Raw genomic sequence first — 20,126 nt, 5'->3', positions numbered from 1 at the left:
TAGTCACCAGAAAGAGTTAAACAAATCAAAATGTGTTTTAGATTTTAGATTCTTCAAAGTAGCCACCCTTTGCCTTGATGACAGCTTTGCACACTCTTGGCATCCTCTCAACCAGCTTCATGAGGAATGCTTTTCCAACAGTCTGGAAAGAGTTCCCACATATACTGAGCACTTGTTGGCTGCTTTTCCTTCACTCTGCGGTCCAACTCATCCAAAGCAATTGTGTTGAGGTCGGGTGATTGTGGAGGCCAGGTCATCTGATGCAGCACATGTCTAATATCACTCTCCTTGGTCAAATAGCCCTTACACAGACTGGAGGTGTGTTTTGGGCCATTGTCCTGTTGAAAAACAAATTATAGTCACACTAAGCGCAAACCAGATGGGATGGCGTATCGCTGCGGAATACTGTGGTAGCCATGCTGGTTAAGTGTGCCTTGAATTCTAAATAAATCCCTGACAGTGTCACCAGCAAAGTACCCCACACATCACACCTCCTCCATGCTTCACGGTGGGAACTACATATGCGGAGATCATCTGTTCACTTACTCTCACAAAGACACGGCGGTTGGAACCAAAAATCTCAAATTTGGATTCATCAGACCAAAGGTCAGATTTCCACCGGTCTAATATCTATTGCTCGTGTTTCTTGGCCCAAGCAAGTCTCTTCTTATTATTGATGTTCTTTAGTAGTGGTTTCATTGCAGCAATTTGACCATGAAGGCCTGATTCATGCAGTCTCAGAACATAAGATGTTGAGATGTGATTGCACTTGAACATTTATTTGTGCTGCAATCTGAGGTGCAGTTTAACTCTAATGAACTTATCCTCTGCAGCAGAGGTAACTTTGGGTCTTCCTTTCCTGTGGCGGTCCTCATGAGAGCCAGTTTCATCATATCGTTTGATTTTTCTTTTTGACTGCACTTGAAGAACCTTTCTTGAAATTTTCCATATTGACTGACCTTAATGTCTTAAACTAATGATGGGCTGTGATTTCTCTTTGCTAATTTGAGCTGTTCTTGCCATAATATGGACTTGGTCTTGTACCAAATAGGGATTCTGTATCTTCTGTATAACACCCCTACCTTGTCACAACACAAGCTGGTTGCGAGAATGCCAAGAGTGTGCAAAGCTGTCATCAAGGTAAAGGGTGGCTACTTTGAAGAACCTCATATATAACATATATTTTGATTTGTTTAACACTTGTTTGGTTACTACATGATTCCATATGTGATATTTCATAGTTTTGATGTCTTCACTACTATTCTACAATGTAGAAAATAGTAAAAATAAAGAAAAACCTTTGAATGATGTGTCCAAACTTTTGACTGTTACTGTGTACATAGAAGGAACTATAATCAAACATAACTTCACACCTCAGTTAAACTCAATCTTGTGTGGGGATTACTTGGCATAATGTCATTCATGGATAAAGGATAATTTCTCCTGTGGTGAATCTCCTCGACAGTGAGCATTATATCAGTGGCCATTAAGAACCAACAGTTCCCTCTAGTGGTCACGGTATACAGGGGGCCTTAATCTGGCCCTGCCGAATCATTCAAAAGTTAAGAGACTGTTTGGGGATTTTACATAGTGCATTATTATCATGACCGTTTTACGAGCATATTTGCATTTGTTCAAGCAGCTGACTCTGTTTATGAGAAATTATACAAGTGAAATAAACATTGGGAAGGGATAAGAATAAGACAGGTATTGTATTGTATACCGTTACACACACATATTTCAAATTGTGTTGGGACTCTTTATTCAATAAATGTTTAGTCTCTGTTTGTTTTAGTTTTCGGGTGTCTCAATCCATTGGATTTAGTTCCTGTTGCACTTCTGTCATGTCCCGTGGACTTCCAACAACACCCCTATGCTGTGTTGAGAGCAGAGAAAAGCCTGCTTTGAGTTCACCACTGCAACGAACACGCCTCATGTATCTCCAGAGTCCTCCTGGGGCTGCAGAGACACCCGATAACGTAGCTCACATTCTCATGACTGGATCCCAGGCTTTCCCTTTGGAGTATTCCCTCTCCATCTCCAAGGTTCAGTTACGGGCCCGTGGCAAACTGAGCCACAGCTGATCCCGAGGCCCCCAGGGGCCGATCTGCAGGCATTCCCATTCACCACCACACAATGTCCGCTATGACAGAACGCCCCCGGAATTCCGTCAGGGACACCAGGGGGGAGTGGGATCTGGTAGGGGGATACATCAGGATCTCTTGAGGGGGGGGCTGGGGGGGGGGTGGAAAGAAAATAGTAGATTCTAAATGTGTACAATGAGACATTTGAAGAATATCATGTTTATATGTGCAAGAACATGTCTAGCCCTCTAAATGATGCCATCAATCTTCTCTTGTTATCCATAGGAGAAGCTATTAATAACACGTTATTCATCTCACAACACAGGCCAGTCCGTTCACTCCTATGACAGCTGTATCACCAGCAGCTCTGAGCTACTGTTATGGCTAGGTCTCAAGTGATGTCACTCCTGTGCCTGCCGTTATCGGATCAGCTCTTCAGTGGCGACTGGTGACACACCCTGGTCTGAGTGCACTAACTCTGGCCACCTGAGACGAGGCTGGAGCCTCTCACTGCTCCCAGGAGTACACTATACCTTCTTAGGTAGTGAATAGAGAGTTGCTCCACTGCAGCCTGCCCTACTGCCCCAGAGCACTTTTACCTGCCAAGCCATGCAGGACAATACAGGATTCTCTTACTCAGCCTGCAGCCCAGAGACACAGCCAAAAGATGGGCTTCTCACACACACACAGAGACAGAGACAGAGACAGAGACAGAGAGAGAGAGAGAGAGAGACAGTGTGTGTGTACGATGTGATGCAGCTTTCTGGTATGTTTTTTTTTTAAGGCAGTATCATCATCATTACACTCGTCAACAATCCCTTACCGACTTAATCCTCTTCATCTCTATGGGCCTTGGTCAAAAGTAGTGCGCTGCATAGGGACAGGGCGCCACTTGGGACAGAACACTTCTTTGCTACCTCAACTGCCTGAGCCTCGCACCTGTCTAATACTGAATGATGTCACTTCCTTTACACAGTTTGCCTTCTGATCCAGTAGCAGTCTGCTGACTGCATGCTAGGACCACCACCCTGATTTATGAGCTGTCTCCTTCTTTCCTGGCCATAAACCATTCCTACAGGAAACACTCACCCTGGCGGTCTATTATAGTTCCACCCCTGCAAATCTTTCTCTTAAAGTTTTTCATATGTGTGTGCAGTCTTGGGATTCATTACCTGAAAAAGGTATGCATTGCGTATAACGCGTTACTTTCAATCAAAAGTAACATGTTAAGTTACAATATTACTTTCTGTGCAGAGTAATGCGCTATTTTGCTAGTTTCATTACTTTTGCATTACTTTCACAAACGAATTAAGCTTGCCAACGAAGCATGTTGGTCATCCATCAATGTAATAATGCAGAAGAGGATACACTTCTAATGACATGACAGACATAAAATCCCAAGGCTCCCAGGGGCCGATCTGGAGGCATTCCTACTCACCACCCCACAATGTCTGCTATGACAGGCCATGACATAGAATGACCAGGTGAATCCAGGTGAAATCTATGATCCCATAAACTGTGATCTACACAATCAGTGTAGATGAAGGGGAGGAGACAGGTTAAAGAAGGATTTTCAATCTTTGAGACAAAATAGACATGGGCCAGCATCCCTGTGGACACCTTGTAGAGTCCATGTTCTGACGAATTGAGACTGTTCTTAGGGCAAAAGGGGGTGCAACTCAATATTAGGAAGGTGTCTCTAATTGTTTGTACACTCAATGTATGGTTAAGAATGGAATTGAACAGAATAACATCAAAGAGAATATATTTAATCCACACAAACTTTTGTCTCACCAGTGCTCACTTGAGGAACATGGATTCCTAGTTATTTTCCAAAAAAGTGCTATTTCGAAATAGAGCACAGTGGCTCATTATGTAGTTGTTTAGCAAGAGTAGGTGTTTTGAAAATATCAGAATATACATAGAAATCTAAATGTTTAAAATAAGAAAAAAGGCATGTGCTCTTTTCTCTGTGTCTGTGTCAATTCCACCTGCTATTAATCATCAGACTCTTTTTATTCACAATTTGACAATAATATATGAAAAGACCATGCCTTAATTCAGCCTGGTCTCATAGACTAGACGTAACATTGTAAACGTAATTCCAAGATACTCAAATGATTATGTCATGTTGCGTTTGGTATGGTTACATAGCACACAAGGGTTAAGGCAAAAATGAAAGTTGGGTGGTTGTTCAGGGTGGATAGATAGGTGGGCGTATAACAAAGACTTCTGGCAACCCAAAGGTTGCATGTTCGAAACTAATCACGGACAACTTCAGCATTTTAGCTAATTAGCTGCTTTGCAACTACTTACTACCTTTTAGCTACTTTGCAAATGCTTAGCAAATGAGCTAACCTTTCCACTAACCCTTTAACCTTACTCCTAACGCTAACCTTAACCTTAACCGTAGCCTTAACCCTTTAGCCCAAATTGGAATTTGTAACTTATTGCACGAACTGCAATTCGTAACATATCTTACCAATTGTAATTCGGAACATATCATACACAATGGATGATGGACACCCACATATTAGCACAACCTGTACTCAGGGGTAGATGTAACAAAGTAAATGTAAATCTGGAGCACTCCAATTAGCACGACATGTTACAATAATAATGTGATAAGGCCACGCCTTAATTCAGCCTTTTCAATTCCAAACATTTCGGCACACAGTATGTCAACTTCAGATATAGTTAATCAGCACATCACAATGAGCTCTAGCTTCACTTTAACATCTTGACATTGTTTACATGACTGCCCAATAATTCTACGGTAAAAAGGTAACGCACTAAAGATCCCTAAGACATAACATACAAACCACATGTTCTCTTAAGTGTTCTCTTATGGTATCCACAAATGAATACATACCATACCAAACGTAACATATTATACTAGTTGGAGTGTCCCGGATTTACGTCTACCTGAGCACAGGTTTCTTCATTTGGTAATAAGGTGTGACCAGGCCTCAATGTGACAACAGCTTGTAGCCTAATAAAACACCAACCCGTGAGACATTTTCAGTTCTTCAAAGCAGTGACGAAATGTTTTCGAACTTTTCCAAAATGGCCTGAACTAACATTTCTGTACAGGGTTCGCCTCGAAGTCAAATAACCCATCAAAATAAATAACAACACGAGAAGGCCATAACAACTGCGATTTTACTTGCTGTGAAAACAGTGTTTCCCGAACATAAGGCCCATCTCTTCAGTGAGGCTACTTTTTTTTTTTGAGCAATCCATTCGTCAGACAACAGGAAACGAGTTCCAGAATGAATTTGACAGAGAAAGCTTTTCTTTTAATAGAATGCGCCGGCAGAGTTCCGATTCTGAAAGTAATGCGCTTGAAAAATAAGCTGTAATAATATTCACCCGTTTACATCTTGCAACGCATTAACCCCATAACAGTGTGTGCATGTGCAGTCACTTGTGGAGCTGCGATGGCACTTGACTGACGGATGGTGTGTGCGCGTGTGTGCGTGCAGGCGCGTGCTCACATGTAATATCCATTTGAAGTAATGCAATATAGAGACGTGATCCATAAAAGCCCAGTGTGCCTCTCAACCTCACAGTCTGAATTGGAGCAACAGAGACATAAAGCCACAGTCAGCAAACCAGCCCGACACCCTGATGGCTTCCACTTCCTTTGTAGGATTACAGATTATAGATTCATTTTTGCGAGACGTGGCCGATTCCTCTTTGAGAACCTTCCTCCCCTTCCTCCTTATTCTTCCTTTCATCTCCTCCTCATTTAGGGAATATCTAAGCGTCATAATCAACTTGGTCATGCTGAGAGGAGTGCGTTTGAAGAATCAGCCAAGGAGCCCGTAATCCTACACATTTCGGTAAGGTGTCCCGTACCCAGCATTGGTTTTGATGGTGAGTGCGGCTTGTGAGCCTCTGAAAGTGTTTGAAACCCCGCTCACATGTGCATAAAAGCAAGCACACACACACACACACGCAAGGACGCGCACACGCACACACACACACACGCAAGGACGTGCACACACACACACACACACACGCAAGGACGCGCGCACACACACACACACACACACACGCAAGGACGCGCACACACGCGCGCGCACGCACACACACACACACACACACACACACACACACACACGCAAGGACGCGCACACACACACACACACACACACACACACACACACACACACACACACACACACACACACACATCTGCAGTGGTAAACTACGGACTTAACTCCTGTTTAGTTGAGTCTGGTGAGAATCAGCTCCCCGAGACTGGCAGCATAATAGCCAGGGGACATTTCTATACAGGGATTTCATGAGTGAATTAATGTATGAGAAATCCCATCAGACAGACGGGGTACCGTTTTCAAACAAGTGGTCGCTTTCACGTCGGCTTAGTTCAATGGCCGGCCAGGCTCCATTGTAGCAGAGGAGGTCGTTTCATTATAAATGTATGGCCGAAGATAGTTAATGAAACCCATACAATGCATTTGAACTTGTTTCAATGCCACTTGTGTGTACAAACACTCAATAATATCCATTTGTACTGTAGATAACATCCATAGAAGAATCATATTGGACTCACATATAAAAGGTCTATACATGTAAGACAAAGTCAGCTCCTCATAAGTGCACAAACTATTTTAATGGGCTTTGCAGTTGCAAATTATTTTTCATTTGCTTTGGATATCTGCATGATCCAGTTTACAGTCCCAAGCCATGGCATATATTGGGAGTGGTTGTGATGTATTCAAAAACAATGTTTACCAATCAGGGTTTGGGTCAATTCGAATTGAAGGCAGTCAATTATTCAGGAAGGGATTTGAATTCAAAATAGCAAAATGGACAACTTTTGAAATAAATATCTTCTGCTTTTCAGTTTATTGAGAAGTCATTGGAAGTAGAAGCCCTTTTTTAAATTAAATCAGTTTACTTCCTGAATTGACTGACTTCGAATTGACACCGACCCCGTTACCAATAACCACACACTACATTTGACACAATATATTGGATCTTAGATGTGGATTTTTCTCCACTGCTCCACTGAGCCACTGCTGTGGTGTTAAATAACCCAAAAAGAAGCCCAAAAGAACCCTTAAAGAACCTTTCCAGAACCCCTCAAGTCTGTACCCAGAAGATTATCCCAGGGAGTCAAGTGTAGCTGCTAGGAGCTCCAGACTGACTCCGCTCCCTCTAACAGAAGAGACGAGAGCAAGAGGCCAAGCCACCCTGGACCGTGAGAGCACCAGACAAAAAGCCAGCCTCTCAGTGAAGATGGCCTCTCCAGTCTCCATCTCAGAGCCCAGGGGCCCTCGCCAGACAGTGGCAGTGGAGGGGTCCACCGTTGTCCCTTATGGCCCCTCGCACTCCCCAGCGCTCACGTTCGCCCTCTCCAGCCGCACCTGGCCCCCTCAGCCGCTTATATACAGGCCGCTTCTCACACTCTGAAGAAAGGGAGACGAGATATTGTGCTCCCTGAGGCCTCCTTCTCACTGCTCTATCACACAGGAGAGGAGAGGAGAAGAGAGGAGAAGGGGGCAGGGAAAAGGTAGGGTGAATTACCCCCAGACATTGACAAGTAAAGAATGAGGGAGGAAGACAACTTCCAGGGGCCTCTAGTGAAAGAGAAGCCGATAGATAGGCCAGATGTGGGACGAGTGGAGGGATGGAGGGACGAAGCTATTAGGGTGGAGGGAGGGAAGGGGGTTTAGTATCGGTTCCGCTAACCCCTTCAGTCAGTGGGCTCTCCGTTGTTGTCATTCTCCAGCATTCTCTCTCTCACTAGCTAGCTTTAGCTTTCATTGAGAGTGTTTTTCCGAGAGCGGGCAACTTCCCATAGCAACCTCGAAGGTGGGCCCGACTGCACCGCCACCCCCCCCCCCCCTCCCCCCCTTCCTCCCCCCACCTCCCGGTGGCTCGGGCCTGCCCGGGTGAGCGTTTCTGCTCCAGCGGCCCTGGACAAGGGCACCATTAACTGCGGGGCTGTGTGGAGAGCACGTGGGACAATGGTCCCAACACGCTGTCCCGGCCCTCAGACAAGCCTGGAAACAAATGTTACAGGGCTGGCACAGAATAGAATCATCCGGCCAGTGTCACTGAATACATTTACCTACCTCAGAGCCCTTTCAGCGTCCCGCTTTGTTTTACACAGGGTAGAAGGGACGGCGTGAATGGAGGGCGGGAACGGGCGTCAACCGGGAGCCGAGTGATGAGAAAGAGGGGGAAGAGCGGAAAAGGGGGAAATAAGGGCTCCCAGGTCTCCACAGAGACGGACATAGCCTAGCAAAAAAACAACAACACAGCGTTTCTGAAGACAGGAGGGGAGGAGGAGGAGGGAAGGACGAGAGGATGGGGGGGGGGGGGTTCCTCCATAACAATGACGCAGAGGTTTTGTTTGTTGTTTTGTTTGCCTTTGGGACTCTTCTCCTTTGTCTCTCCTCTCTTCTTCCTCTTGCCCTTTTAGACTAATTAAAAGATGTGGAGAGCAGTGCAAACCCAGGAGAAGTGCTGGTCCATGCTTCTCAACAAGAGTTTGGACAAATAATTAGGAGAGGGGGAAATCATTTGGTCAACAGGAAGGACCAGAAGGCTCCTCTGTGGAGTGGACAGGTGTTGTGTCAAAGTTTGTCCTGAGTTTTGACTCAGTGATACAACAGAGACCGAGTGGCCAAACAGATACTGATCAGGAATTAGTATCAAAAGCAACAACCTTCAAAGTGTTTGTCTTGGTATTGATTAAAGGTTAAATCCATTTTGGTTCGTTAAAAAAAGGTAAAGACTGGATGTTTTGTTGATGTTGTTTCCTAAAGTGTTCGTTCCTAAATGTCCTGATCTACAAACTAGATTGACTACGGCACTGGACTCGAACAGAAGAGGATCGTGTACAAGTTCAGTGTCTTGTATAATCTGTGGTAGTAATTCAATCATTCATCCCATATTAATTGGAAAATAGGAAAGAAAGTTACATTTCTTTATTTCAGCTGTGTGTGTGAATAAAAGCCTTTACTATTTGACCCCCAAAAAATGAATTTCTCTAAAATACGTAGCGATGTTGTTGAAAACACAGAGGTCGCGAAAACCCTTGAAAAAGTAACTTATAAATGTAACTCCACTCCCAAAGCAATAGATAGTAATTACTGTGTCATTGCTCATGTGAGCCCTTTCTCTCCCTCTAATCTCCCCAATCCACTAGGTTTGATTCAGACATCTTTTCACTCATATTCTAATCCATTCTGCCTTTGAGTTTTTGTGTTGGTCGCAGTGTGCCGCCCAAGCCCCAAAGAGAGTGCACTGGGTTATGACATTAAAGGTATTGTTAACAAGCCCTCATCCCAAAATACACCTCCCCCACCCCCCTATATAGGGTTTCTACCCAAGAAAGTTTAATGTTTTCAATCTTGTTGTCATGGAGATGTTTTGACCCCCCCCCCCCCTCCTCTCCCCCGCATCACCCTTCCCTTGTACAGATCTGGGTGACATAAATTAATTGTTTGTGTGTGACATGGCTGGCTATCCGCTATCTCCCACCAAGCCACTTCTTTCACCATCAGTACTTTGAAATATGAACTGGTTAAAGAGAGCACCACGTTTCTTTAATAGGGGAGCGAGAGAAGGTGAAATATGCTTCATGTTCTATTGCCTGGGGAGAGGAAGGTCTACAGCATAATTTAACGATGCCACCGTAAACCAGAAGCACTGTTCATCAGGCCCCTTCAGCAGTCACAGGGCACAGATGGGTAATGGAGGAGAGTGCCACCCAACGGCTCAGGCCCAAACCTCAGAAAAACATTTTTTTTTTAATGCACATACGCACGAACTTGCTCATTCACGTGCATGTGAGCACGCACTTTTCTGTAAATCTTATAGGGTAAAGGCATCCTACAGCCTAGAAAATAAAATGTTCCTGGAGTATTCTTTAGGGGTTCTTCAAATTTAAACTGTGCGGGAACCTTTATAAGTTATTCGGAGAACCCTTTCAAATGGTTCTTCAAATGATCCCTTGTAATGGATCCTCGAAGAACCTTTTTGAAGAACCTACTTGAAGAACCTTTTTGTGTCCATTTTTTAACTCCCCCCTCTCCTATTCTTAATAATGATATGCATAACAATAACAACAGCACAATATTTTAGTTGTCAGTGTTTAGTATGATTTTAGTGGCAAAACAGTATTAAAAAATCCAAAGATGAGGTAAACTTTCAGCCGAACCCCAAGTCCAATGGATATATCCTCTGGCATGTTGATGTGAATGTGTTGATGTTCTCCGTATCCATAGCCAGAATGATTTTGCAGTGCATGGTGATTGAACAGGTTTCCTGTTATATTCATCAGAGGTGTGGGGAGGGTGGTGTGTGAATACCAAAAAATAAAAAGATTATTATGCAGATGAATTTTAAAAGAAACGTGCACATGGCAGTATTCATACCATGGTTTTTGTGGTAAATGTGAATGAAAAACACTTTTGATAATGTTTTTTTTTAAATATATATATACACAAATACATTTCCACAATGTAGAGGCCTCTGGGATTTCCATTGAAGAGGTAAGGGAGGAGGAAGATGGCTGCTGAGACGGAGTCCTGTAAGGTTTTTAGAGGAACCTAAATGAACTGTAGATGATGCATGTGATCTGCACAACATACCAAGTATACATACCTTTGTGTGCCTGGTCAGTATACCTGCAGACTCAGACACACACAAAAGGGAGCAGTTCAGTCATCTGCACCCAATGCAGGTATAACCTTTACCATATTCTCACCACTTTGTTGATTGATATCCATTGAATTGTGTCCATTTTCTGTTTTATAATTTATTTACTTTTAAAAGGGAGTAAGTGTCAATTTCAATATGAATTTAGATCATACAAAGGGAGAAACCTTCACTTACATTGAGGAGCTCTTTACATTTTTCAGTTATGTGCCTGCACCTACTGTCATCTCAAATTCAAATCCTTAATGTTTCAGTTGGGCAGTTAGGTTCCTGCAAGAACCCCCACCAATGGAGGAAGGTCTGCGATGAACCCCACCTCCTATGGGGGTTCTTGGAATAACACTTTGGGAGCACTTTTCAGTGCCAAGAACCCTAAGGTTCTTCAAGGAACCTTTAGGATCTCAGACACGTGGTTGAACCCTTAATTTTTTGGGGAGTGAAGTGAAAGTACACAGAGGGTTTTTGAATGATCTCTCCAGAGCTGGAAGGGGAACACAACATTGAGGCTTATGTTGAACATGATCTGTCTTATTGAAAATAGGAAATGCAAAACCAAACCAGCTGGTGACAAGTGCCTGTGATCGTCTGTCTCCGTCCTCCTACTGTCTCAGTCTCCCACTGTCTCGGTCTCCGTCTCTAATATGTAGAGCACACGCAAATCAGCTGCTAGAGATAGCTGGGATACGTTTAGTGTAGAGTCATACATCAAAAGAAACGTCTTTTGTTGCCTTTGACACCCCCTTCAAGTCTTGACGCCTGCTAATTAAGTTTGTCTCTGAATGTGCATTCATCTGACAAGCAGAGAGCTGCGTTCGAGACAGCAAAACCAGCGCCTCTTCAATCTTACCCGTGTCAACACCCAGGCAGACACGTCTGCCCCCCCCCCCCCCCGGCTTAATGGCCCTTGTGTCACTAAGAACAAATTTGGGGCCCTTTTAGCCGAGGCTACCTGCGTGGGATCTGAATGTGTCCACGGTTTACTTTGGTGCCTCCTTGGTTTTGTGTTGTCTTTGGGCTGTTTGGGCACAGTCTCTTCCTTCCCTTTCCCCCCTGTCTGTTGTGTTGTGCCTGGAGTGAGTTGGCTGGGGCTGGGGCTGGGGGCTGGGGCTGGGTTGAATGGATGTGTCCTGGGAACCTGACTGGTACAGCCTTGGCCCATGGCGCTGTATGACCGGGGACCCTTTAAAGACCAGCCTCATGAATTAGCCCTTATTAGTCTGCTGTCTGACACCCCGACTCGCCGAGAGCCTGTCAAGGAAGCACACACATACACCACACACTCACACACAGTTGACAATGGCAGCCCTTAACAAGCAGAGCGCCAGTGAGAGCAGGAGGCATGGGAAGAGCGAAATTTGCCAAGAGACTGAGCTTCCTCCCCACAGACAGAAAGACACACACACACACAGTTCCACACACACACACACTCAAGCCTGAGTGCCTCCGGTGGTATACTATGACTCTAGCTAGATCTTCTCAAGGTTTTCTAAAAGCTAGCCACCTTCAGTTAGTTTCACATTCCAGCTCAGGCTACATCCATATTATGACAATGATTACCGCTTGTCCGCCTGGCCGCTAAATCTAGCAGATTGTAACTGCTCGTAAATGTCGAACGTGGCTAGTCGAATGCCGGACTGTTCATCGAGACAACGCGTAAATATCAATCCACGGGCGAGTCAGTGCCACATTTTCAGAAATCAACATGAAAGAAAAATTATCTCGCAAATTCAGCGGGCTAAACGTGGTTATCAATGCACAAGCACCTTTTATCTCACATCTGTCGATCATTTGTTTTTATAGATAACATATATTTAGCCATTTGATTTTGAATTTTAGGACCCAAGTAGGTATAAAAAAATTTTTTTTAAATAAAAAGTATTTGATGAAATATAAATAAAAATAAATAAATATATCCCATTTAGCAGACGCTTTTGTCCAAAGCGACTTGGTCTTTGAATAATACACTCATACATCGCAAAACAGAAATGGGAGTATGTTTTGAAGTGTCTGTACTATATCTGAAAGATATAAGAAAGCTCAAAATGTATTTATTTTTATTATTAACCCCTTTGTTTATGGCACATTCTACACACCATTTATTTTTGTTCATTTTTACCACCCAGTACCAGGTTACCTTCAGACTTGTGGAGGTCAAAGAGCAAAACAGCCAACATCTGCAGATTCTCATCTTTCAATAATGGGGTCCAAATAGTTTGAAGCTCAAACTGTTTGGACTAGACAGACGTTATAATAGACATTAAAACAAACTATATATACTATCCACCTCTATGATGCCTACTCATGTTATATATAGTCTTTCATAAAGTTTTTTAGTGTTTGTATAGATAACCCCAGGGTCATTCTCCAGGGGTCATAGCTAAGGCCCTGATATATCCAGCTGGAATGTGGACAACACAATGAGGCTTGGTTTCTCTGTGTCACTGCCCTCAGGTTCCAAGGTTCCCCACAGGTTAACATACCTGGGCATGGTGGTTGGACTGGGAGGACGTAACCCCCCCCCCCCCCAAAAAAAAAAAATCAGCAGGGGACCGTTGGGGTAATCAGCGAGAAGGAGGTTGAAACGTGGACGCTATGCGTAGCGATCGAAGGGGCGGTCGGGGAAGGCTGCGTGCTGGGAGCGTGCCGGCCAGTAGGCCAGGAATCCCCCCGAGGCTGGTACTCATTACCCAGGGGTCACAGCCCACGCCTGGCCGCTTCCTGCCTGACGTCCCGCATGCAGCACGGCATGCTGGGCCATGGAACACGCGCGGGCCCCTGTCACAGAACAATCCCACATCCTGTCCCTGGGCTGCTGCTGGGGCTAGGGGCCTGCTGAGGGCCTTCTCTACCGCAGCTTGCTGTGCTCACTTCCCCTGCTCTCACACGCTCCCCCTCTCACCCTCTTTCATTCATTAAGCGCCCATTCATTCACCCTAGTCCAGTCCAGTCTGGCACTGGTAACAGACTGAGGGCCTGTCGCAAATAGCACCCTATTATCTACAGTGTATAGTGCACTACTACCTATGGGCCATGGTCAAAAGTAGTGCACTACATACAGAATAGGGTCATATTTGGGACACCCACCACCAGGGATGTGAGTCACGCTTCTCCAGCCACTATGAGAGGTCTTATACAGGGGACTGTGGTTCCTTTATGAACGGACAATAAATGATTTTAGTAGATGCTCTCCTACCCAGAATAACTTGCGGTCAGTGCGTATACAATCGAAACGTCACTAGACTAGAATTCCTTGGGTTTCCTGGATCCGTCAAAAGCGTGGTTCATTATGAGTTGCAAAAATGCAACCTATGGCTTGTGGGTAATTGCTCTAATAAATGCTTATGAGTGCAGTGCTGAAAATATTCCTTAAAGCCCGAACAAAGTCTTTTGCAGTATTATGCAAAAAGACGTATGTATGTTCCAAAGAGTCTAGTTCATGTCATACTGACGATGGATTCATTAGTCTGTTACCGTTATACGGGATGTACAGTATGTGCTTTATAAAGTAGGTGCTACTTCCATAGATGACAGTTACCGCACTCCTCAAGACTGAGAGACTCAGTGAAACAACCATGGCCAAAACGTGCCACAGAGATGCATCATCACGTTCCGACCATCTCCAATCTGAAGCGTCTGTCACTCACGTAGACTCTTGACAGCCATCTGTAAGGAATGTACGAACACACAGAGGGCCTTGTATCAAAAGACGCATGAAATGAAGACTGATGTTCTCAATAGCATCGCAGGACAGCTCATTCAGTCCAGATGGGCCCTCAGAGTGCTGGGTTGGACCCCAGAAAGGCCCCTGCACAAACATTATTGTGTGCCTATGTGCCCGGCCATTGTTGGGCTCTGCCTCTGTGGCCGCCACACCAGGCCGGCATCCTGCCAAATTAGGCCCAAGCCACAGGGGTGCCCCAATCCCCTCGCTTTCACTCACTTCGGCCCATTTGGCCCCCTCGTCTTGACCATTGGCCCCCGAGGGCCTTTTGTCAGTGGTCAGCGGCAGCTAACCAGCTACAATGATCCTCCAGGAACCCTGGTGGCCCCCCTCACAGCAGGGTGCCAGCCAGGCATGCAGAGGGCTGGGAGAGGGACAGGGGGGCTTGGGCTGGTGTGGAGCCCTTTCCTGGGTTGTTGACACTGGGGCCTGACCCTGCCCCCCCTCCCCCTTCCCCCTCTGTGTGCGGGTCAGGCCTGGTGCTCCAGGCCGTTCTCTCCTGTGGAGAGCAGAAGGATCAGGTCGTATTCAACACAGGCTAACTAGAGCCTGGACGGATCAGTGCCCAACCGGGAGGGACCCAACAGGGCAATTCTCCAGCTGCTGTCCAGAGCTCTGGATGTGAAAGGAATCACACTCATTTGTAGCCTTGTCCAGACTGGAAATATGTGTGAAAAGTCCCAATTAGGTGGAATTATGTGTCAAGTGAGAATATGGCCTCAGTGGTCCCAATATGGCCACATCTTCATTCTGTTCATTAGATTTGTCATAATGATCCATATAAAAGTTCCAATTAGATGGTATTGCATTTCAAGTCCGCACATGGTTGTGTGTGAGGTTATGTGTAGTGCTGTGTGTGGAGCTGTTCGGAATGAAGTTGTGTGAAGGGCGGGCTGGGTAGGTTGCCCTAATGGGGCTATGAACTGGGATGTTGGTGTAAATAGAAGGGAAGTTCATAGTGATTGTAGAATATGTTCATTAGAAAATTGTCATAGTGAACAGAAAATCCCAATGCAAACCTTGGATTAGTTATGAGGCGGCGGTATGGGCTATGGTCATGCACTGCTGGCTGAGGATGACCCTGGAAGAGAATAGAGAGGGGGTAGAGAGGGGGTAGAGAGGGAGAGGATGAAAGAGGCCTGCCTGATAAGAGTATGACTAGGACGGATTTTGCCTTACCCCCTCGGACCCATCAGCCCCCTTTTTTAACCCCCCTCCTATACATCCATCTATCCCTGCCGACAGACAGTGTTTGACTGGGCACAAACATTGGGAGGAAGCCGCTGTTGAATTATGGCTGTTATCAGTACGGGGCGCCTCAGTGCCTACCTATCTACCTGCCTCCATCCATCAGCCAGAAAGCCGACTGGAAGACTGAGTACATCTCACCTCACCTTAGAAAGGCGAAACCTTGATTGGACTGCCGATATCACAGAGAGACATGGCAACAACAAAAAAAAGAGAGAAGTGTAAGTCTTGTAGGCATTATACGTGTACATAAACACATAACCGTGAGCTCAGAAAGTATTGGGACAGTGACAGAATGTTCGATGTTCCGGCTCTGTACTCCAGCACTTTGGATTTGAAAATGATACAATGGCGATGAGGTTAAACTCACCTGAAACCCCCGCACATTGGTTCAGTACCGGTGTCCCCTGTATATAGCCTCATTATTGTTATTGTATTGTATACTTTTCACAGTAAGGTCTACACCTTTTTGAAGTGCAGGATATGAGCTTAAATGTGGGGGTATTTTCATCCATATTGGGTGAACCGTTTAGAAATTATAGCACTTTTTGGACATTTTAGGGGACCAAAAGAATTGGGACAAATTCACTTATTTGTGTATTTAAGTAGTCAACAGTATAGTATTTGGTCCCATATTCCTAGCACGCAATGATTACATCAAGCTTGTGACTCTAGTAGTGAGAAAGTTACACACAAATATCATCATCCCACCCAAACAAATTCCAACCTCTGTTATTGTAATGAGAGGTTAGCATGTGTTAGAGGTAGGACATTTGTGCACCTGTAACTTTCTCACTCATCACTATTCACAATTCATTCAGGACTATCCGTAATCACGGGAGCATCCACATTGAATGTAGATGTGACACAATGCATTATTTACCATTCATTTCTATTGGGCACAAAATAAACAGCAAATGCATCTAACACGTTTGTAGAGTCCTGAGCTTGGTGTAATCATGGCGTGCTAGGAATATCGGACCAAATACTAAAACTTCAATACAAATACAGTGGGAAGAACAAGTATTTGATAAACTGCCGATTTTGCAGGTTTCCCTACTTACAAAGCATGTAGAGGTCTGTGATTTATATCATAGCTACACTTCAACTGTGAGAGACGGAATCGGAAAAAAAATCCAGAAAATCACATTGTATGATTTTTAAGTAATTCATTTGTAGAGTATAGGCCGCCAGTTGAGAATGGGGACAATAGGCTATGAGGAAAAACAAAAAAAATGGAAGAGTTTAAATGTGTACAGTCTAGGCCTCTGCAATGGATAGCTGCCGTTTCATGGACTCCTGACCTATTCTGCTATTTTCTGTGTTTTATTGCACTGACCTGAACTTTCTTTTGTTCACAATGTTTCTGAAATTGTTTCCTATGACCAAAAAGAGCTTCTGGACAGAACATCTATCACTAACCTAGATTTGGAAGAAGATTTCTACTTCAACGAGTCGGTGGCGCAGGACATACTGCTCACCCCGATAGGCCCAAGTCCCAGAGACTCAGAAAAGAAGAAGAGGGTGTAATAGAGGCCGCCAACGTGCGGGCACCCTGACGAAACCGCGTCGGCAAATAAATAATCCGCTCTACTCTCTGTTCTATTAGCAGGTCTATTCAATGCTAGTCTGACCAATCGGAATCCATGCCTCAAGAGTGTTATGATCACGCGGACTGGGATATGTCCCGGATAGACTCTGGTAATAACATTGATGTATACACGGACACGGTGACTGAGTTCATCTGGAAGTGTATAGGGGATGTTGTTCCCACTGTGACTATTAAAACCTACCCAAACCAGCACCCATGGATAGATGGCATCATTCACGATAAACTGAAAGTGCAAACCATGGCAAGGTGACTTGGAATATGGTCAAATACAAACAGTGTAGTTATTCCCTCCGTAAGGCAATTAAACAGCCAAAACGTTTGTACAGAGACGAAGTGGAGTCGCAATTCAACGGCTCAGACAAGAGACGTACGTGGCAGGGTCTACAGACAATCAAGGATTACAAAATGAAAACCAACCGTGCCACGGACACCGACGTTTTGCTCCCAGACAAGCAAAAAACCTTCTTCGCCCGCTTTGAGGATAACACAGTGCCATCGACACGGCCCACTCCCAAGGACTGTGGGCTCTCCTTCTCCGTGGCCAACATGAGTAAAACATTTAAGCGTGTTAACCCTCGCAAGGCTGCCGGCCCAGATGACAACCCGGGGCACGTCCTCAAGGAAGGCGCAGACCAGCTAGCTGGAGTGTTTACAGACATATTCAATCTCTCCCAATCCCAGTCTGATGTCCCCACTTACTTCAAGATTACCGGGGACACACTGCCTGCCCTCCAGGACACCTGCAGCACCCTATGTCACAGGAAGGCCAAAAAGATCATCAAGGACATCAGCCACCCGAACCACGGCCTGTTCATCCCGCTATCATCCAGAAGGCGAGGTCAGTACAGGTGCATCAATGCTGGGACCAAGTGATTGAAAAAAAAAGCATCTATCTCAAGGCAACCACCCGGTTACTCAACCCTGCACCTTAGAGGCTGCTGCCCTATATGCATAGAATCACTGTTCACTTTAATAAATGGAACACTAGTCACTTTAATGATGTTTACATACTTATTTACTAATTTCATATGTATATACTGTATTCTATTCTACTGTATTTTAGTCAAATTTTTCTTTCTTAATTCCATTATTTGATTTGTATATTTGTGTGTATTGTGAATTGTTAGATATTACTGCACTGTTGTAGCTAGGAACATAAGCATTTTGCTACACCCGGAATAACATCTGCTAAATATGTGTGTGACCAATACATTTGATTTGAAACGTACAATCCCTGGAGAATAAACAGGACGAGCTCCGTTCAAGACTATCCTATCAATGGGACCTGAAGAACGGTAATATCCTATGTTTGTCAGAGTCATGGCTGAATAGGGATAAGGATAATATACAGTTGAAGTCGGAGGTTTACATACACTTAAGTTGCAGTCATTAAAACACATTTTCAACCACTCCACAAATATATTGTTCACAAACTATAGTTTTGGCGAGTCGGTTAGTACATCTTGTGCATGACACAAGTCAATTTTCCAACAATTGTTTACAGAGAGATTATTTCACGTATAATTCACTGTTACACAATTCCAGCGGGTCAGTAGTTTACATACACTAAGTTGACTGTGCCATTGGAAAATTCCAGAAAATTATGTCATGGATTTAGAAGCTTCTGATAGCCTAATTGACATCATTTGAGCCAATTGGAGGTGTACCTGTGGATGTATTTCAAGGCCTACCTTCAAACTCAGTGCCTATTTGCTTGACATCATGGGAAAAATCAAAAGAAATCAGCCAAAAAAAATGGTAGACCTCCACAGGTCTGGTTCATCATTGGGAGCAAATTCTAAACGCCTAAAGTTACCACATTCATCTTTACAAACAATAGTATGCAAGTATGAACACCATGGGACCACACAGCCGTCATACCACTCAGGATGGATACGTGTTCTGTCTCCTAGAGATGAACGTACTTTGGTGCAAAAAGTGCAAATCAATCCCAGAACAGCAAAGGACCTTGTGAAGATGCTGGAGGAAACAGGTATCTTTATCCACAGTAAAACGAGACCTATATCGACATAACCTGAAAGGCCACTCAGCAAGGAAGAAGCCACTGTTCCAAAACCGCCATAAAAAAAGCCAGACTATGGTTTGCAATTGCACATGGGGACAAAGGTCGTACTTTTTGGAGAAAACGTCCTCTGGTCTGATGAAACAAAAATAGAACTGTTTGGCCATAATGACCATCGTTATGTTTGGAGGAAAATGGGGGAGGCTTGCAAGCCGAAGAACCCTATCCCACACTTGAAGCACGGGGGTTGCAGCATCATGTTGTGGGGGTGCTTTGCTGCATTAGGGACTGGTGCACTTCACAAAATAGATGGCATCATGAGGTAGGAAAATTATGTAGATATATTGAATATATATATCAAATGGACATTGACCCCAAGCATACTTCCAAAGTTGTGGCAAAATGGCTTAAGGACAACAAAGTCAAGGTATTGGAGTGGCCATCACAAAGCCCTGACCTCAATCCTATAGAAAATGTGTGGGCAGAACTGAAAAAACGTGTACGAGCAAGGAGGCCTACAAACCTGACTCAGTTACACCAGCTCTGTTCGGAGGAATGGGCCAAAATTCATCCAACTTACTGTGGGAAGCTTGTGGAAGGCTTACCTGAAACATTTGACCGAAGTTCAACAATTTAAAGGCAATGTTAGCAAATACCAATTGAGTGTATGTAAACTTCTGACCCACTGGGAATGTAATGAAATAAATAAAAGCTGAAATATATCCATCTCTACTATTA

The sequence above is a fragment of the Oncorhynchus masou genome, chromosome 24 (assembly GCF_036934945.1).
Source record: "Oncorhynchus masou masou isolate Uvic2021 chromosome 24, UVic_Omas_1.1, whole genome shotgun sequence".
Lineage (NCBI taxonomy): Eukaryota > Metazoa > Chordata > Actinopteri > Salmoniformes > Salmonidae > Oncorhynchus > Oncorhynchus masou.
Note: the sequence above shows the minus strand (reverse complement) of the source record.